At 34.4% G+C, this 22,262-nt stretch overlaps 1 protein-coding gene across 1 annotated transcript in view; it reads left to right on the top strand.

The window, feature by feature from the left end:
* The window catches only part of LOC134854483 (uncharacterized), a 562,741-nt gene that overhangs the window by 163,923 nt on the left and 376,556 nt on the right, over window positions 1-22,262 (top strand). The window lies entirely within an intron of this gene.

Below are 22,262 nucleotides of genomic sequence, written 5' to 3'. Positions count from 1 at the left end.
GATTTCAAACTTTAATTGTAAACTGTTTTGTTGCAGTATTTGGATATTGTGATCACGGATTTCGTCGTGAATGTCTTGCCGGTATTGTAATCTATTAAGTTCCCAGTTGTGAAGGCGATTACTTTCTAGATGTTGTCCAAATAATGGTGGAGGGGCTGTAAATGTATTCCAATCTAGTCTTAAAGGGATATTTGTTGATGATTGTTCTCTATATCTGGCGTCGAGATTATTTGGGAAATTTAAGTTAAAAGGTGGTGGTGAAATCTGGCTTATTGATGGTGTTGATGGTAGTGATAATGTTTCTGGTAGTGATGAGGATGTTGTTGTATCCGTAGAAATATCTATTGGATCATTGACTAAATTTAGTTCACCTTGTGTAAATGAATGTGTTGTCCAATATGGTAGTCGTGATGCCTGGTTTGGGGGGTTAAAGGGATTTTCACGTATTTGTTCAGATGTTGGTGTTGAACCTAAATAATCTGATGGTAAGCTTGAGGTGCTACGTTGTGAAAGAAGCGTAGGGGTTTCTGGTAATATACCAATGGGGTTTTCTGGAGTGTTTTGTGATGGGGATTGAGGTATTTCAAAATGAACTCGGGGAGTTTGAAAATTTCTGTTTCGTCGAGGATGTATAATTTGTCTATTTATTTCGACTGTATTTTGGTTTTGACTAGGATTTCTTATTCTACTTAATTCTTGTGGTAGTGTTGGGTATAAGTTATATGTTGGTTCACTTAGAGGTGCTTGTCGTTGAACTGGTTCTAGTGGTTCTGATAAACGAGCGTGTCGTTCTTCAAAAGTGTATGGGTTATCTTGAAAGGAAATTCGTGTAGATGTTTGAGGATTTTGGGTAGTTGAAGGTGTTGTTGGGTTATCTTGGGATGATGTCGGTGAAGACTGACTTTGTGACTGTTGGGTAGCAATTTTTGATAGCTTTTTGGTCTATTCTTTTAGTGAAAAAGTTTATGTTTATTATAGTATTCTTCTAAGAAAAGAATTAGGAGGATTGTTGCTAGAGCGAATGTGATGATTGCTTTCTTTATACATTTGCATATTGTCAAAATGAGGGATGATAGAAATGTTATGAAAATTACGAATAGTAGAAAAATATCAGTTCTACTGAAAATAGTTCGTATCATTTAGACAAGTTGAATAAATCGTACCTGTGGATATAATCAAGGGTTTTTGAAAGTTGGAGAAATAGTTCGAATATAGTGTAGAAAATTAAAAAAATATTACAAAAAATGATTAAGATTATTAGAAAAGGTTCAAGGATATCAAAAAGAAATATTATGAAAGTTTTAAGTATCGTAAAAAATTGTTTGAGGTTTGTGATAATTTTAGTGACTGTTTGATAGAAGAGCATTTAAGAAATGTCTTCGTGATCGAATATTTTTCGTTGTTTGGGGCAATTTTCAAGTGTGGTCGGATTATTTATTAGTTTTTTGACAAGTGGGTTGAGTTTTGTGAAAAATTGTTGGGGGCAATTTTTATGGTGATCGGGAGGTCTTCTTTGTCTTTATTTTCATTTGTCAAGTGATCTGGGGTATTTTTGAGATTTTTATACTTTAGGCTAAATAAAATGGTCGTTCTTTTACTTTAGGCTAATTTAACATATTTGTTTGGGGGATATTTGAGGTCTGAGTTGGGGAAATATTGTTGATCTTTGGTTTATTAGATAAGGGAGGGTTATGATATTATGGTGATATTTATTTTAGTTGTCAAGTTGGAGTGGTTTGCTTATTTTTGACCTGGAGGTCGTAGAGTTACAGTTATAGATATGCCTGGAGTTTAATATTTTTCGTCTAGTTGGTTTGTGTTAAAGTTATAGAAGGTGACGGATTGGATGAATCCTATTGGCTAATTATGAACTAGAATCGCTGCTTGTTTGTCAGCATGTTATTTTGAAAAATGAAAGTGTAAAATGTTTCAGAGGTGCAAAGATTATTAAATGTTGAATTAAAGTTGTTTTTGAAATTCAACTTTCTTTAATATTTTAGATTGTGGGATGAATAATTTATAATTTTTACGTGGTTGATTTCTAAGTCGTGAAGACTCTCTATGTTCTGATTTGTCGATTTGTTCTTGGGGTATTATTTGTTCTGTCATTTTTCTACTTTTTCTTTCTTTTTGAGATGTATTTTGATCTAGCTTTTTTGTATTGTTTTTTGTGGTGGTTGATTTTGTATTTTGATTTCCGAGGTGAATATCATTTTGTTCCTTTGTTGTATTTTCCGTATGTGGGTCATTTTGAATAACTTGTAAACCTGTAAAAGAATATAATTGAGTTAGTTCGCGGAGTGCGTATTCTTTTGGATAATAAGGTAATAGGTTATTTCGGTGTTGAACGATTTCTTTTTTGTCTGAGTCGGTGATTTTATATGTGACGTCAGTGGGTTTTGCAATTATTTGGTTTGGTCCTTTACGAAGGGGTTGTAACTTTTTTGAAATTCCTTTTTGAGTATTAAAATTGGGTATTAAAACAAATGTTCCAATTTTTAAATCGGAGGCTGGTGTAAAGCGTGAATTTATTTGTTCATTAATATTTTGCCTTTGTAACAACTTTTTTGTAATTTTTTGGTAAATTTCATTGTGTTTTTTATCTCTGTTTAAAATCCATTCGGTGTGTGTACCGGAGGCTAGTTTAAGAATTTGTGGGTGATGAAAATGATCTTCATCGTGTGTATGTAATGGTAGGTTATAGCAAATTGAGTCTTTATTTGGTTGACAATAACCTTGTGCGTTTTTATGAGAGTTTGCTGTAAACATTATTGGTTTGCGTGGCTTTTGGTTAAAAACCATTTCATATGGTGACATTCCTAAAGTTGTCGTGATTTGTGAATTATATGCTAAGGGAAATAGTTTTACATCTGCTGACCATTCGGTATATCTTGTATCATTGCCATTGATGATACATCTGAGATATTCTTGTAATGAACGGTTCATACCTTCGACTAAGCCGTTTGTCCAAGGTGCGTGAGATGTACGTGGTTTGTGTTTAATGTTATATAAATGACATAGTGTGATGATTTCATTATTTATGAATTCTGTACCGTTGTCTGTAACTAAAATTTCTGGTAGTCCGAATTTTGCTATCCAGTGTTCATATAGTGTTGTGTAAGCGTAATAAGCGTTACAATGTGGTACTGGGTTAAGTGCTACATAATGTGTAAATGCGTCAACAATTACCATAATGTAGGAGTTTCCTTCGGATGAGGGTGAAATTGGTCCTTTGGTATCAAATGAGATACGATGATTAAAGTATAAACTTTGTCCTTTAAAATCTTGTTTTTGTGCTATTTGCTTTTGATTTGGGTAAGGTTTATTCAGTTGACATACTATACAGTCATTGCATATTACTTTTATCCAAATTGGTGATTTTGGGAAATAAAAGTTTTGTATAAAATTTGAATATGTTTTCTCTGATCCAGAGTGTCCTTTAATATTTTGTGTATGTGAAATATTAAAAGCTATGAAAATCATACTTAAAGGGAGACAGGGAACTGCAGATTCATTTAGTTTGTATTCTAGAAGGTCTGTGTTTTCGTTAATTGTTGTATTATTGAACTTTCGAAAATATCGGAGGAGTGTTTTGTTTCCTAGAATAGTTGAATCTGCTTTGATAGGTTTAGTTTTATATTTGTGCCATGATTTCAGTTGTCGAATTACTGGGTCAAGGTTTTGATATTGTTTCAGTGTTGAAATTGTAATTGTTTCTGTTGGGGGGAGAAAAATGTTTTCAATTTCTAATTTAGATAAGGGTATTGTATCAAGTGGGTCATGGAGGTCAAAAACTTGATTTATTGTGTATTTTGAATCGTTTGTTTGTGGTCCTGATAAGTTTATTTTATCAGTTAAATTTTCTTTTTCAATTAGTGGAAAACGGTCTTTTTTATGCGAGTGTGGTTTTACTCTTTTTTGTTGGGTGTTATTTTTTATCCATTGTGAATATGGGATTGGTTTAAAAGTTGATGTTCCAAGTAGATCAACTTCATAGTGATTATTTTGACAATCTAAATAAAGTGGGAAGTGTTGTAGATTGTTTATTTGTGATTGTTCAACGTCAGTTTTTACTGCATATTTGCATTCCAATCGGGGTGATGTTTCATTTTCTGCAAGGTAGAATTTTATATTTTTGGGTATTTCAACTGTGGTTTTACGTGTAAGTAATTCAGGTGGCGTATTTCGACTTAATGTGTCTGGTAATGCAAGATTTTTTCCTGCGGTCCAAACTATATGTAAGTTTGGGAATTTCATTAAAATTAGTTGAAATCTATAAACTCGGTGGTTTGGATTAGACTTTTGTGTAAAAAGAAAGATGATTGGTTTATGGTCTGTGAATATAACTGTGGGATGTTTTGATCCAAGTATCAGAAATTCGTATTCTGTTAGTGTATATATTATGGCTGTACATTCTCTCATTAGAGTTGAGAGTCGTAGCTCTGCTTGAGTGAATAATCGAGAATTTGCTGATATGAGGTTCATTTTATTTGTACCATTATGTGATTGTAATAATGCTGCGCCGATGCCAAAGTTCGAAGCATCGCACATTGCATAAAATGGTCGATTTGAGTCTGGAATTGTGTTTGAAATTTGTTCAGTTAGAAGTTTTTTAATTTCTTCAAATCGTGCTTGATGTTCTGTATTCCATTCAAAATTATTTTGTTGTCTAAGTATATTATAGAATGGTCGTAGATATAATTGCATTTTATAAACATATTTGCTTAAAAAGTTTAACATTCCAAGGAATTCTTGGATTTTCTTTTTATTTGTTGGTGGTTGGACTTTTTGAATAGCGTCTATACGTGATTTCAATGGAGTGATTGTTTTTCTTTCTATATTATGTCCTAAGAATTTAACTCTTGTCAAAAAGAAGTGTGATTTATCGGGGGCGGCCTTCAGATTTTCGTTCTGAAGTATTTGGTGGTATTGTTCTAAAACATTGAACATTTCCTCTTTTGTCTGTGATTGCATAAAAACATCGTCTAAATAGGTGATTGCGTTTTTCTTGAGTATTAGTGGTCGAAAAATTTTGCTCATAAAAGCTGAAAATGCTGCTGGTCCTATGGATATTCCATAGAATAAGCGGTTGAATTCGTATTGTTGGTTTCCAATAACAAATTGTGTTAAACGTCGTGATTGTTCATCTAATGGCATTTGATTGTATGCACTATTCATATCTGCGGTTGTAAAATATTTTCCGTTTATTTTTGTTAAAATAACTTGTATTGGTTCAATAGGCCAATTACACTTTGATTCATCTATGAGTGAGTTGAGGTATCTAGCATCGAGAACAATTTTTAATGATTCTCCTTTGGCTAGAATGATAACAGGGTTGATAAATGTGTTGCCTTTTGGTTGTTCTTCTTTGTTTACTGGTGATATAATGTTGTATTGTTCTAAAATGTCGAGTAATCTGTTTACTTTATCGTCTAAGTGAATTGGTACTTTACTTGCTCTTTGTTTTTTGAAAACTGCGTCTGGTTTTAATGGGAGATGTAGTGATGAGCTGATTTTGCCAACATCAAATTTGGATGTTGCATAGACTGATGAATATTTAATTAGTTGTTTGGCTAGTTTTTCAAATTCGTCTTGTGTTATTTGTGAATGTTGGAAATTAAACATTGTTAAAAATTTCTTTTGATTCTCTGTGTAGTTACTTATGTTGAATGTAGGTTTGAAATATGGGGTTTTTGTGAAATAATCCGTATTTCTGTTTTCGTTACTTATTATATTATTTATAGATAATTCTTCATTAAGGATTGTTGATTGGCAAATATCTAGTAATTGGAGTATATTATTTACACGATATGCTTTTTCGTGTATTGGTGATATTGTAGCGTTGGTTTCGCAATAGCCTAAAAGTCCTAAAGGTAATGTTACTTGGTAAGGTGTATTGTTGTATACATGTAAGGAAATAATATCTGAATTCGAGTTTTTCAAATATTTTATTGATGAGATTGTGATTTTGAAAAACTTATGAATAGGTTTGAATTCAAAATCTGACATATAAAATTTTTGTTTGTTTTGTTTTTTATCATATTGGTGAACTTTTTTGATTGAAAAATTATAGATGTTTCCTGATAGTGGTTTCAGGTGTTTTCTTTGTTGGTTATATATTGGATAAAATTTTGAAAAGAATGGTGGTTGTTTATTTAATCTTTGAAAAAATGTTAGGGATGTGTCTTTTGTTTTTGTATATTTATCTTTGATTAATATTTTACTATTCAATATGTTGATTGTTGGTATATATTTAGAGATAAATGGTATTCCAATGATATTATATTTAATATCAGTGATATGGAATATTTGTTTAAATGGTTTGGTTAAAATTTTGTTTTGTTCCATTGTTCTTGTGGGGAGAAGAAATAATTGAATTTTTCCGTAGTTTATTAATGTTGATCCTTGTGCTGTTGCTAGTTTGCTGGAGGTTTCAAGAGGTGTTAGCTTTGGGTGTAAGGTTTTTATTTCATTCCATGTGGGAATGTTTATTATATTTGATTCTGCTCCTGAATCAATTAAAAAATCAATTTCAAGATCTGGTGGTTGAAATTCTTTGCTTCTTGGACTTTCTAAAAGAAATGGTATTGTCCAAATTTTTTCTTTGGGTTGTTTTTTTTGTATGTTTTGATAGATGTGATTTGTATTCAAGCATTTTGTTTTTTCGTTCTCATTGGGTTGATTTGTAGTGTTAATTTCATTAGTTTTTTGTGTCGTCGGTGTGGAATGGACGGGTTCAATATAATAATTGTGAAGGAGTTCTGATTGATTCTCATATATGTGTGATGAAAAAGGTTGTTCATATATAACAGGTTCATAGTCATTTTCGACTTTTATCATATTGATGGAGAGAGTGTTTTCTGCATCGCTTTCTGAATCTGATGATCCACAGTTTATTTGATTGAGTTGTAACGTATCAGTTACTGTGTCATCAATACCTGGAGGGTCTGATGTCTTTTCTGGATTAGATTGTACTTGATTGATATGTCTTTGATGTTTAGGTGTACTACTTCTGTGGCGATTATTAGAATTATTATAGTTATTATTATTCCGGTGTGGTCACTGGGAATAATTTCTATAACGATTATTATAACTTGAGTGTCGATTTTGTGAATTATTTCGCGATCTATTTTGGTAATTATTGTTTGGTCTGTTATAGTTCGATCTATTATATGAATTATTCCTTGATTGATTGTTCGGGTAATTCTGGTTTCGGTTGTTTGAATAACTTCTATTCCGATTATTGGAGTAGTTTCTATTTCTATTGTATGATGAATTTCGTGATTGATTGTTTGGATAAAAATTATTTCTTGATTGGGAATTAGATCTAGAAACAAATCGTTGTGTATTTGAATTTGGTCTGGAATAGTTATTTCGACTATTTGGTCTATTGTAGTGATTTTGTGATGAATTTTGCGTGTTTCTTCGTTCTGGTGATCTTCCTCTATAATTTGAGTTATATGGTGATTGATTTCTTGTATAATTTGTATTGTTCGGGAGTGGTTTTCCTGAACTGTTGTTGCTGTACACAGTTTTGTTCGGTAGATTTTGATCTTTTTTCATGTATTGATAGAATGATTTATTTGGTTCTTTATATTTTTGAGGTTTATTTTGATTGTCTTGCTGTTTTTGTCTACATTCAGAAATACTATGTCCGTATCGTCGGCAATAATTACACCATTTTTTGAAAGATGGTTTGCCTTTAAAGTTTGGGTGTTTTTCGTAAATATTGAGTATTTCAGTGATTTTTTCAACGAGGTCTGTATCTGATTCCTGTATATTGTTTATATTTGTGGAAGCTGTTTCAATTCTGTTAACGTATTGTAATTTCAGATTTTCCGTTTCTTCGAGTTTCATTGTGATTTCTGCTTGTTCTAGTTTGTCTACTAGTTTTCGAAAATCTAAATCGGGTTCTCGAATTGAAGAAGGATGGGATGCTCTCTTTTTTATTGCTATTTTTCTTAATTGCGGTGTTAAGGTCATCATTAAGATTTCTGTCATCTTTGTGTTTTTATAGTCATGTGTATTTAATGAATATGCTTTTCGAACTAGTGTTTCGATTCGTACTGCTAATTGCTTGATGGTTTCGTTTGGTAATCTGCGAATTTCATTACATAAAACTCTTTGTTGTTGTTTGTTTCTTTCGGAGTCAAACATTTTTGAAAATTCTTGTGTAAATCTTTTCCAATTTGATTTTATTTCTATAGGCAATACTGAAAACCATTTTTGGGCTGCGCCATCTAAAGTTGTTTGTATCAACGCTGTGCGTCGATGTATCCAGTTTTGATGTAGTGGCGTATTAATTGGTTCAGGTCCTATATTTAAAATCAAATTTGCTGTTACTGCATTTAAATAGTCTTCTACAGAATATTCAGGGTCTGTTCCTGTGAATACCATTAAAGGTTTATTTGATGTTATTGATGATCCACCCATAAGGTATGGATTCATTGTCATTTGTAATGATTCTCCTGCATTTGGCATTTGAGAAAAATTTGAAAGTTGATTTCTTGTTATTTCGTGTTGTTGAAGATAATATGGGAGAAGTATTTCATTTTGCATTTGTGTTGGTTGGTACGAGTTTGCAATCATTGGGTTTTGTTGCTGAATTGGTTGAAAAGATTGTTTATTAATTGGGTTTTGTTGCTGAATTGGATGTTGATTTTGTGTATCTATTGGTTGTGGAGAAAAAATTCTATGATGTGTATGTGGTTTCTGTATTCCTTGTCCACGATATTCTTGATTATAGGGTGCAAATATATCTGGTTGTAAGAAATCATCATCTGAGGATAAGTAATTCATTTGATAAGATGTTTGTTTTTTATTTTTATTTTGTTGAAAAAATGGATAGTTTTCACTACGATCCTGTGGAGGATGTAAATTTGTTTGGAAATTTACTGAATTAGGTGGTGCCATTGAGTTATCCCAGTTTCGAGATCTTGTATAATTACTAAAATTTTTTCGCGGTTGATAATTTGTTTTTGATGGATGTGTGTAATTATAATTATGGTCTGCAAAATTCTTTCTAGTGAACGTTTTGCGTGTTTTTGGTGGTATTGTCATAGGTCTGTATGTTTGGTAATCCATGTGTGAATATTTTGGGGCAACCGAAGGTTTAACGGTTGATTGTAAGGTTACCTGTGTTTGTGAAGGGTTTGTATTTCTTGGTGTTGTTAAGTTGGGACGTATTGGTGAAATACTTTGTTGTGTAGTTGTTGTGTGTACGATTTCTTCATTTATGAAGTGTGATGGTGTCTGGATATCTTGTTGAGTAAGATTCCTAGTTCCATTGAGGTTTTCATTGTGTATGACTGTAGAGTTTAAACTATTATTTTGCATATCGGGTAAGAATGTATTATAGTTTAATGGTGTTGCATCAATGGTTAATGGTATTACTCTTACATAATCTCTTACATAAGATATCGTACTTATTGCTTGACTTGAGATTGATTGTGGGAAGTTTATGAATGCGGGATGAGACCATTCGGGGTCCCAAACATAGTCTGATTGTTCTGTGATGGCAGTATCATCGTTTGAGTTTTGGGGTCTAAAATTTTTTCTTGCTTGTGAAATAAAATCAATATTATGTGTGAAATAATCTATTATGAACCATGCCAAAATTTTTTGTAAGTCGTGTTTTGTATGTTGGGAAACTTCATCTTTCGTGAAATTTTCTTTAATTATATTTAGAAAACTAGAGAGTAGTGTGATTTCATGTCGTACTCTTATATGTTTAGATGTTTCTGTCGGTGAGACATTTGGTATCTGGATTTCGTTTTCTAATATCGATATATAACTATATATTATCGCAAAAACTTCATTGGTGAATATGGAGTTTGCTCTTTGTGAGTTATGATATTGGATGCTTTTTATATATTCTGAGAATACTTTTGAAAATTCTAAATCAAGGTCGTCTGTTTGAATTATATATTTATTGTGATTCTGATTTGGTGAGTTGAATTCTATGGAGTAGATTCCGTATTGTTGTGTTAGGTTACATATATCTTTTAGATAGTGATCGATAATTTGTCTTTTGATTTTTACATCTGGGAACTCTGTTTTACATGGACTGATTCCGGGTTCAAACAAATTTAAGAGTAAATTTTTGCAAAATATATGCTGTCCTCTATCAGTGGTTGCATCTACGATAAAGGGGAAGATATCATCATCATCTGGACTTTCTTCACCTGGGGTATGCGTTGAGCTCATTTTTTCGTTCGATGACTGTTTGTCTAATTGGTTGATTCCAATTGTATAAATGTACTGGTTTGTGTTTATACTGCTTTTTTATTCTTCTTTTTCCTCTTTTTGATGAATTTGAAGTTGTTTCTGAGTCAGAGAAATATAATTGATCGTGAATTGGGCAATTTTTATCTATTGATTCTTTTAGTTTATAAAGTTCGTTTAAACTGTTGGTTTCTGATTCTGAAAATGCGTTTCGATTTTTTGAAAATCTTTTTCGTGTTATTTGTCTTTGTTTAGTTATTATTTTTCTCTTTAATGTTTGTCGTTTTGTTCTAATGTATCCAACTGTTTGTGTATGAGGTGTGATTACAAGGTCGTATTTTTTGTTATCTATTTCACAATTGTGTAAAACGATTGTTTGTTTATTTCCTAGGTTTTTAAATGACATAAGGTTTAGGATGACGGGTGCAAAAGGTTGTTAAATGATTTCTATTTGCTTAAACTGTTAGTCCTTACTTTTTTTTTTTTAGCCTAACCTGGGTCTATTTGTTCAGGGTTGGGGAGAAAAGTATATCAATTCCGAAGAATGATTTTATACTTTCTCGTGGCTAGTATAAGCTAAGGTGTTAACTTACTTAATCTTACTTAAGGGTAGTGATTGTGTTCAGGGTTGGAGAATAGTAAATCGATCCACAAGGTTCAGGTATAATTAGAACGCGAGTAGTTCGTTAGATACTATTTTAAACTTACTAAGTCTAAGATTTATCCTGGGTCTGGTAAAAAGGGGGATCAAGTGAAGGATGAATAACCGAAGTTCTTCACTGTTTATCCTAATTTGAATGATTAGTTTTGTTCAAAAATTTCTATTAGTCCTGGGTTTTTTTTTTTTTTTTTTTTTTTTTTGAAAGGGTTGGATTGTGAATCGACGTTTGAGGTCGTTAGACACTAATTAAGTGGGTGGAGGAGAACAAAGTTGTTCTTTTTGATCCAAGGATAGGCCTTGATGATCAAGTTTTAAATTTAATTAAATAGAAAATGATTTAAGATCCAAGGATAAGCCTTGATGATCTGATTTTAAAATTAAGTGAATTTAAGTTTAAAGTGATTTAAATTTGTGTAAAGAAAAGATTTAGTATTTTTATGATATTAGTGAGGTTATGAATGCTGTTATGTTTAGGTGATGAAGCTGGAATAACAGGATGATTTATAATTACTAACCATTTATTGTCATGCTACTAATTTTTATTATGTTTTTTCAATAAATATTTTTTAAACATGTTTTGTATATTACTGCAGAAATTAGGAAAATGATCTGAGATCTTTTTATCAATCGTTATTGTATATTAATAATTTTGTTTAGCGCCTGTAATGATTTTGAAGATTGACTTCAAAATTTTATGTTTGCAAATGAAAATCTAAATTCATTGCTAGTAGTATTCAAAATACAAAAGTTTGTTCTGGCTTTTGCCGAACTATCATATAACTATATGGTAAGTTTCTGCTTTGTCGTATGTCGTCTCTGGTTCGAGGTCTTCTTCCAATTCCGGGTAGTTCTGTTATCGTTCGGAATATTGGCTCTGATCTATTGAGTCGTAGAGACATTTCGATTAAATTATTGTCGTATAACATTTTGTAAATGTTTTGTCTAAATTCTAATCTATTATTGGTTAATTCTAAGCTATTAAGGTCTTGTTCGAGACTTATGGTCGCACCAGATGAGTTATGACCGATGGGTATAACTCATAGAGTAATTTCGGATAGGGTACACCGTCTGCTCGTCACGCTATCTTATTTTCGGCCGGATAGATTCGTGCAACTTCTTAGTCTAATACCGATCTTAATCTTACTCTTATACTATCTAGTCTCAGGTTGTTTAACTAGTCTCTGCTAGGCTCAATAGATCTAGGGTATACTGGTTTATTGCGGTTGCTGAAGTCTTCTTGGAGAGTCAACTAATTTCTAAGTTAAATTCAAATCTCTCTGGTGCTGAAATTACAAGTAATTTCAGCACTTACAAATAAGTGGATTGTTAGTCAGATGGATCATGATTGGTTAATATTAAATACTTTACATTGGTAAAATATCTAATTTATCCAAACATAAAATGTAGTTTAGATCAGGTTCCAATTGTGCTGTAAGTTCACAAGTTGACAATTGCTTTTGGTTAACACACATTGTTTTTGATGAAATTATTTTTGGCAAAGTGAAGCTTAATTTAGCCAAGAAAACCGTTATCTTGTTTTTAAATTTTTCAATCACAGTTTTTTTTGTAAATATTTTCATTTTCTCATTTTATTGCTGACCTTTACTCGCCCTTCCGAACACAGTTTTGCCACTTTCTGTCCATCTTTTATTTTTTTGCTAAATTTTGAAGAGTTTTTGAAAATTTTTAACCAAAAATGTTTGCATAATTGACGAATAGATCCATTTAGAGGATCCCTAAAAATAACTAAAATATAAAGAATTCAAATAAGTGAGCACAAAAACGAAGCATATCAATCATGAATTAACTAAAAAAGGTGAGTAAAAATTTATTTACCACTCCACGTTCACCAAACATTTGGATCTGGCTGTAAAGCAATTCGAATTTCAAGAAGAACTTATGATCGGCAGCATTATAACAAGTTGAAACAATTTGGGAAAACCCGATCAATAGGTTAACGTTTTAATCCGCTCAGAAATCTTAAAACAAAGTTTCACTTTAATTCAAAACTATAATTAAATCAAGTTTTTAATGACATTTACACTTTTGCTGTTCGACAATGGAGTTTGTATTCCTTTTAACAAGAAAATAATATGAACTTAGAAGAAATCAATTGTCGAACCGCAAAAACGTCAAATAAGAACTTCAACAATTGTTAAGACCTATCCTGAATAAAATGAGTCCTAACTACGTTCGTCGTCTCAAAACTGTGGTGGCAAAAAAATTGATTTCACTTTCTATATATTACATCCGTAATCGATTATGCAAGACTGCTCGTATATCAGGGCCAATCCCGGAATGTTCCGACTGTCCCTTAGTTCAAATTGAATAGTTTTTGGGAAAAAAATAAAAAAACCTAAAAATTTTGGACAATTTCAAAGTGCAAAGTTTTGAGTCGTAGGAAATTAATACGACCAATTAGCTGGCTCAATTCAGTTTGGAGCGATTTTTGTTATGCGGGATAAATCGTCACGCATAAATAATTCGCGTTACGCTCTCAGCATGATGAACAAAGTCTTCAAAGGGCGCATAATTTAGTCCAGAACATGGCCAGTTTGACAATTTTCAAACACCTAGAACTTTACAGAAACTAATCGGAGGTAAGAATTTTTTTTGAATTTGAACTCAGAAAGTCGATATTTTAAATGGTTAATAAAATTTTTTTTCAAAACTTTTTTTCGATCGGCGAAAACTGACTGAATGAAAAAAAACCACACCGAGCATAAATATTCCGTTTTCTACGGAAGTCGGAACAATAATGGATTACTTTTGTCTCCGAAATCTATTTTATTATTTCATTTGTAGCTAAGTTTTGCGAATTTTTCGAAAAAGTTTTTTTTTTGTTAATTAACAAAACATTACGTTTGACCAACGGAGGATATAAGTTTTTCAGGTGATTAGGTTTTTGAAAGTTTTTCAAGGGATTACGTTTTTGAAAGAACTTTTTTGAGGTTGACTAAATTTATCTTTTTTTTTCGAGTTTTATCCAAACGCTATGAAAGCCTCATTTGCTTCAGTTTTCTACTCGCCTCTTTTCAAAAATTTCCGGCGCGTGCTTATCCTGAAGTATACCATATACTGGCACCAAATGCATCTTAGAAGAATTATAGCTTCGTTCAGCCTAGAATGAATATCATAAAATAGTATCAAAGGAGGACCCTTTGCGTGGTCAAAAGATTGAATCTCTGAGGGGGAGGGAAGTCTTACCTCTCACACCCACCTCAAAATCGGCTTCTGCGTTTGACAAAAGATAAAGTGACTGAAATAACTTTTTTTCGTTTTTTCAGTTTCTTAATTTCTTAAGTCTTCAAAGCTGAATCAAAGCTTTTTTCCGCCCTGATTTGAAAAAAAATGCATGAAATTTTTTCCAACAAAATCCAAGAGAAAGTTCAAGTAAAAAGTTAACCAGTTCATTGTAATGAGAGTTTCCTCTTCTTCTAGGCCGATGATGCTGTTCTTCTTCTAGGCCGATGATTCGACCATTTTTTAAAAACATTAGCCGCTGCAAATCGCACTAACACTTCATTCATTACCACACAGTAGCGGATTTAGGGGAAAGGGGGTTGACCTCTTTCTTCAGGGATTCGACCCCCTGCCAACCCAAAGGGTCCCCCCTTGTACTATTTTGAGATATCCATTTTTGGCTGACTGAACTTAAAGTTTTTCTAGAGTATCCTTCGGCATCAATCTAGACTAATCTTGAGGGGGGAGCGCGCGATGAAAAACTCATTTTTTTGCCTTTTTTCAAAAATTTGCGTGCGGCGCAGAGAATTTGGTCAAATTAAGGTGTTCATAGTGATTTGGGAGAGCTCAGAAAATCAATTTGGTCGACTGAAAAAAAAGGTCGACAAAATTTTCAAAATTTTTTGAAAATCCGCCTCCCTCCCTCGAGAAATTCCTAGATCCGCGCCTGTTACCACATACAGTTAATCCAATATTATGCAATTTAAAAAGATGAATCCACCCAGCGTTTTTTGGTAGTTTTTTATTGTAAAAAATTAGGAAATATTTTTTAACTGCGATTTTTAGCTTCAATACAGCTTAGCACCTATTTCTATAAAAACAAACATTCTGTTCTTTTTAAGGGTAAAAAAATTATTTTGTGTAATTTAGTTGCTGTTATACCCTTCTTAGAAGTAATTGTAAAATCCGCAATTTCTACTGCCCGAGCAAATTTAAAACATAATCAAGATATGCAGAATCCATGGCAGGGGCGGATCAAGGATTTTCCCGAGGGGGGGGGCTATATCCGCCCTTGATCCGTGGTAACCTATGTTATAAGATTCTATAAATGAAAGTTATAATGCAAGACCTTGGAAGCTGGATGCTATCTTGCAACATTTCGTCAGACGGAGCTCGTATAGCAAAAATCTTGAACAAGTGAGGTTTTCTTGCAAGAACTTTAAAACTCATTCAAAATAAATTTCTGCAACCAGCCAAGTGACAGTTCGATGGGAGAAATGAACGCAGAAACAAAAAAACTGACTTTTTGAAAAAATCCAATTTTCGAGTTTCGAAGAAAAAATAAATGCACTGTTGAAGTAAAGAATTGTAGAATAGAAAAAGAATAGTTGCTTAGCTTTAATTGTTAGCAACTGTTAGGCATCAAATCGAAATCTTACTGCACCTTTCTATTTCAGATCGTACCGGACGATAGGGATCACAAGGTCAAGACAGCAGGTCTCCAGACAGAGAGAAACAAATTGATATAACGAACATAAACTCAAACTGGTCCCTTTCTCATTCGGGCAACCAAAAATAAATTTAAGATCACAGATGTAAAATTTATCAACTCATACTTAGTTAAAGTTTTCCTAATGCGTTTTTAGTTTCCACTAGAGTTTTAGGCATGCTTGCCAAACCTCTCCTTAAGGTTTTTTTTCCTTTCCTCATCTTTAACTTATGTTCTATTCGGTGAATCATTACCTCCCCCATTTTGTCGACTCCTCTCCGTTGTCGCGTCGACTTTCGTGTTGCCTCTTCGCCCTGTTTTTGTTTACTACCAACGGTTTTTGTTGTCTGCTCTTTATTCGTTACCGACGGTTCGTTCTCTCCTCCGCTCGCCGCTGCACTTTTCGCCGTTTCGTCAGTGCGCCCGTTACTGCCCAATCACTTTCATCATCCTCGTCGCTTTCGTCCTCGCTGTACTCGACTATTCGATGTTTCTTTGCTTTCTGCGCTCGTTCCATCACTTCGTCTTCGCTATACTCAACGATTCGGTTTTTCTTTGTTTTTCGCGCTTGCTCCATTTGGTCCTTATCGGCTTTCCTTTTATACTTTGTGGGCTTACTTGGACCCGTGGTGCTCTTTGTGGGCCTGCTTGGACCTGGGGTGCACGCGTCGATCCCCTCCTCAATTCGGCTTTCTTCAGCCGCCGATCTAAAGGAAACACCACTTCGCCTTAGTAACGACCTTTTTTTCATTTGAACAGTATGTTTTGTTAATTTCTAAATTTTTAATGGTAAACGTTTATACCCTCTTGGGTCCTTCGGGTTCGTTTTCTCGGTCTTCTGATATACCGTCGTGGTACTCGTTTTGTGTCTTTTTAGCCATTCGGGTGCCTTGGGTATCTTTTGTGCTGCCTTGGGATCCACCACCTCCGTGGCCTTGGGGTCCACGTCCATCTCGATTAAGTCATGCTCATCCAAAACCCTTGGGGTTTTTCGGTTTTCAGGGGCGTACACTAGATTGCTGAGCTTTTCCCAATCAAGAGTTAACTCCATATTAGAGAGACCACTCGCCTTGTCTAAACAAGATAACTTCTGGTTAATAACATTGTTCCAATTTAGATTTTTCAATGATGGCTTTTTCGTCAAATTTCGCAGTGCCGTATTCGCTTCTCTTCTATGATAAGCCTCAAATGGCGTTAGCTTAGTCTTAGAATGGGGCACAAAACCTAACGCGCTTAGCGCATGGGATATCATTAATCCAAATTTATAGTTGTTATTTTCCTGGAGATATGTTAGCACGTAGTTTTTATCGAACCAGTTGTCCATTCGACCATTCCCGTCGCACGATGATCCTTATCCGGAGATTTTATGAGTTCAATACCCACAAAATTTCAAAAGTTTTGAATTTCATTTGAGAAAAATCCAGTCGCCTGATCCATGTGTAATTTTCTTGGGTGACCATGGGTATTGATGTACTTTCTTAGGAATTTTAATACATTTTCAGATTTGATACTGGAATAGACGTAAGCCGACGGCCCATGCAAAAAAGTGTCTACCGCTACTAGTATATAATTCGTCCGACCATGTACATAATTTACCGGACCCCAGAAGTCTAATTGGACCAAATCATTGGGTTCCTTAGGCACATACGTGTCCTCCATATCATTCTTTGGGATATCGGGCTTAAGATTTTTACCTGCTTCTAAGCAGATTTTACAATACTTGGCTCTGGCTGCAATGTTCTTATGCATCAGCGGTATCCATACGTCTTTCGAGGCTGCAAACATCTTATCTCGTCCATGGTGATTGAAATGCAAACGATTTAGAACTGCTGACGACATATCCTTCGGTATGGCCAGCCGGCCATCCATCCACAGGCAGTTTTCTCGTGCAGCAAAATTGTTGTAATGTTGGGCGTAATACTGCCCCAATCTTGTAATGGTGTCCATGGCTCGTGGGTCCTTATCTCGGATTGCATCGCGGATCATTTTTAGTATCGGGTCTTTTTCCAGATTGGCTTCGACTAACTTCAAACTTAGCATCTCAGGATAATCGATTTTTTAAACTACTTTACTGTCCGTCGCCACTATTGAGTAAATCCATTTATCATTCTTTACGAGTGGGTAAGATAATCCGGGAAACTGATGGGGAAATAAAATAATAGTATTTAACTTCTTCAAATTTGTTGGTTTTGGAACAACTTTTTCTGGCGGTATTAATTCTATATCTGAATCAGAACTTACACTAGGCGGTTGGTTTAATAGATTTAGGACTACATAAGGGTTTACATCTCCGGAATGGGTTGAGGTAATAACAATAGCGGCAGTTCGTGGATCGCTTTTCTCGGTGAGTTGAGTGACATATTATTTGTACTTTTATCTTGAATTTCGCAACTTGAATTTACGTACTGAGAACAACGTCTGATTTTCTCGATTCGGCATTTGCATATTTCCGCCGGTATGCAAATATCTCGATTCTGATTGGCTAACGGTCGGTTGCATGTAACCACGCCCTCTAGTGAGCGCGTGTGCTCACGGTGAATATTTGCATATTTTGCTTTTCTTTTATTTTCATTGGATACAACTCTTTTCGTTAACTCAGAACATGACCGTTCGCCCTCTACTGTCGGTTTTATCTTAATTTGATTCGTTTTCTGACCCCTAGGTTTTATTTGATCCTTAGGTTTCAATGCTTCGTTGATCATTTTATTTTCGCTACTGTAAAACTTTTATCATATTGACTTGTCTCGGGTGCCGCTGCGGATGGAAACCGAGACAAATAGTCCGGCATTCCCATTTTTGACCCTCTTTATGTTCAACTTTGAAATTATAAGGTACTAAGCGGTCGTACCATCGAGATAACCGGCTAAAAACTGTTTTATTTCCTTTTGGGGAAGAATTTAACAATGTAAGCAACGCCTTATGATCCGATATAACTGTAAAATAACGGCCATAAATATAGTTTCGAAAATGTTCCGTAGCCCACACTACCGCGAGTAATTCTAAATCATTTGTAAAATACATTTTCTCGGCCGGATTAAGGTACCGTGATGCAAACGAAATTGGGTGCCAACCGGAGGCGCTGTACTGTTCTAACACGGCCCCGTAGGCCATCGTAAATAGGATCACAAATGATCCTCGTCTCACGGTGAATGTCGAAATGTCTTAGTTCCACAATGTTTTTCACTAGCGCTTTTAATTGTTGGAACGCATTTTTGCAATTAGGCGTCCAGACAAAACCGTTATTCTGACTTAGTAATTGTCTTAATGGTGCGCTCACTTCCGCAAGTTTTGGCAAAAATTTATGCAAACTGTGCATCGAATCCATTAGTGATTTCAATTGCTTTCTAGATTTTGGGGTTTTCAGATCTTCTACCGCTTGTGTTTTCCGAACTAACGGCGCGATGCCACTTTGCCCAATTCAAAATCCTAGCCATTCACACTCTGTTTTTGCAAATTCGCAATTTCGTAATTTCAACGAAACATTTGAAACGTCCAACTTCTTTAAAATTCTTTCCACTAGTGCAATGTGCTCTACTTTGGTTCCCCTGGATGCAATTAGAATGTCATCGATGAAAGCATTTGCCTGAGGGAATTTCTTAAGTAAATTATCAATGACTTTTTGAAACTCCGCTGGCATCGATGTGAGCCCGTAAAACCCGTTTTTAAAGCGATAAAATCCCGTTGACTTCCCGCCGACTGGTGAAAAATTGCATTGTTCGCTCGTTTTTTGTTCTAAGGAAACTTGTCCGTACGCATATGTGAAATCCAAAGTTGTAAATTATACATTCTCCGCTTTTCTCTCTGCAATTATTTGGCATATCTCGTCTACTAGTTCGTCAATATTTGGCATTTGGTACTTATTCTTGTGTACCTGTTTGTTCAGTTCTCTTGATTCTAATGCCATTTTTATACTTCCATCTTTTTTTTACTGTGATTACTATAGGAGAGACAAAATACTTATCCGAACATTCTTGTAGTTTGATGATATGACCTTCATTTATCAAGCGATCAATTTCCTTGTCTACCTTATCTTGTAGACTGATAGGCACCCGACACCCCTTTTGTTGTATCGGCTTTAAATTTTCGAAAAATTCGGCTCTTACTTTAGCGTTCCGGATTTTTCCTATCCTGGTAAATAAATTTGGGTACAACTTACAGAAATATAATTGTAAGTCATCATATTCCTCCTCTTCTTGACTGCTCCCTTCCCCCATGGTTCCCATCACTTTCCTTCTTTGCACCAACTCCAGGCCTAGGGTGCCCATCAGATCGCGCCCAAGGATTGACTGATGATTTCCTGATATTACTGACACTTGTGCTGGAGCTGCCCAGCCATTAAACGCCATCGTCACCGCTACCTTCCCCAGTATGTGTATTCGGTTGTTGTTGTAGTCCAAAAATTCGTCTTGCGAGGGTTGTAACTGAATATTCGTTTTACCTTACGTTGTTTTCAGGTCCGTCATGCTGAAGATCGTCACTGGAGATCCGCTATTTATCCACAACCACATCTTCCTTCCTGACACCTCAACCTGTACTCGGGCCCAGGAATTTTCAGTTCTGTCACGTTCTTCTTCCTCTTGATTGATATCACCATGTAGTCATCAGATTCCTGACGTCATGGATTCGTTCTCCCCGCTTCCCTCTTACAACTCTTTCAACTTCAAGAACAATTTTTGATTGGTGCTTTTTATTGAAATCAGTATAATTTGAGAAAACTGATTCAGAACTAAAAAAAAATTTTTCTGCTAGAAAATCGGAAATTTGAAATTCAGTTTCGAAACTAAAAATTTCAAATGTTTTCCGTCACTTTTACATTTTTTCTGTTCCATAGCGGAGTTTGCCCTCCTTTCAATAAATGAAGCAAACTTACAAAATTAAGAAGTCAAACCGCGGAAAATCAAAATTGAACGTGAACCTATATGAGTGCTAAAACCTATGCAAGAGTCTTCACTGCGTTCATTACTCTTACAAACACTTAAAAATTCAGTTTGATTAACGTCACAAAAGCATACGCGAAGTATCTTGGATCGGAAAAATGCTCGGAAGGACAAAATTTCAAATGCTTTTTATCTTTGCGAAACGTTTAGCTTTTGCTATGCAGAAACTTTCATATCCTTTTTATAATTTGTGAAATTCGAATGAAGTTTCAAAGACGAAACTTTTCTAGACGATTATTTCTCCAAAAACTTCAGTTTTAGATATCTGTTGGGTAGAAATTTAATTTTGGTCATTTATGTCATAATTTTGATCAATTTGCGTCTCTGTAAGATTGCTTCCTCATGCAAGATACTGTCTTTGCAAGTGAAGCAGTTTTTTTCCACAAAGAATCATCTGTTTAAAGATCTTGCTGAAAAGAAATGCATGCAAGATCTTCAAACAAGATCCATGCAAAATCTTCAAAAGAATTGCATCGTCGTCGGAGGAATCTTGCAAGCCTCTTTCCTTATCCTTGATTGACAAGGGATGCATTACTGAATCATCGCCGAATCATTGGTTTATTCTCATCACTGGTTTATCCGGACATAAGCAAAATAACTTGAAATTTTTGTATCAACACAGGATAATTGATTACTTCCATTCAATACTTTTAAACATTGAACAATTTGTACATTTAAAGTCAGTACCTCATAAAAGTTAAGTCTAAGATGGGAAAAGAAAGTTTTTCAGGAAACTGCTTTTTGAAGACAAGGAGCACTGCTCGGTCATTGATTGATTCAATGCGCCGTTAGAGCACTGCGAAGTTTTATATCTGATTTTATCTCTGAAAGCGGTACTATACACAGTCTTATTCAAAAACTGGTGTGTACTGAAATTTTATTTAATGTATAATTTGCCAATCTTGTTGCATTAAAAAAATTGATACGAGTCTCTCAGCGATAAAGCAAAATGGCTTGCTTTTTATTAAAATCAGAAGTAAAACTAAATTATTTGACCAAATTCATATAATAAAAAGAGTGAACATCCAACAAATATAAAAGGAAAAAAACCAACTTGTTAAATTAAAAATAGACTAGTTTCTTAGCCGGTGGTTTTAAATAAAAATTCAATTCTTACTCTAAGCTTTCAAATAAAAGTAACTACTTCTAAAAAGATTTCTCATAAAAAACTTCGGAGTTTTTGACTATGAATAATCTAATAATTTGACTATGAACGAGATATGAATCACTGTTTATAAGTGAAATATTTTAGTTTAGTAAAGCTCTTCACCCAGCCTTGTTACAAAAAAAGTTTAGTTCTATCACAGCCGGATGTTTTGTATTGGGAGGGGGGGGGGGGGGCTAAAAACTACTGGCGGGGGGGGGGGGGGGGGGGGTGGCATGCATGATACCATAGTAACCAAACATTGCAAGCATCCATGGTGACATATCAATTCTCAACAGCCCTGGTAAAAGTATCACTATTGTCTAATTTGAAGTCCCCCATGATAATAAAAATGTGCAACCATACGTCGCGTCATGAATGGAAAATATGTTATTTTAACATAAAATACCTCGGCAATTTTCCATGGCTTGCATGGAACAATGCATGGTGCGACGTATGGTTGCACATTTTGGTCAACCCGGGGATAGAATGGGAGAGAACAATTTAACATCCAAGATTTAACATAATGTCATCTCGTTTCTGAAAAATCAAATTCAATTGAACTTCTTTGTTCTTGGTTTCTTGAACAGCGACCGGCTAAAATAATTGTTCCGACTACCCGCC

The sequence above is a fragment of the Symsagittifera roscoffensis genome, chromosome 9 (assembly GCF_963678635.1).
Source record: "Symsagittifera roscoffensis chromosome 9, txSymRosc1.1, whole genome shotgun sequence".
NCBI lineage: Eukaryota > Metazoa > Xenacoelomorpha > Acoela > Convolutidae > Symsagittifera > Symsagittifera roscoffensis.
Note: the sequence above shows the minus strand (reverse complement) of the source record. Positions and strands in the feature narration are given on the sequence as shown.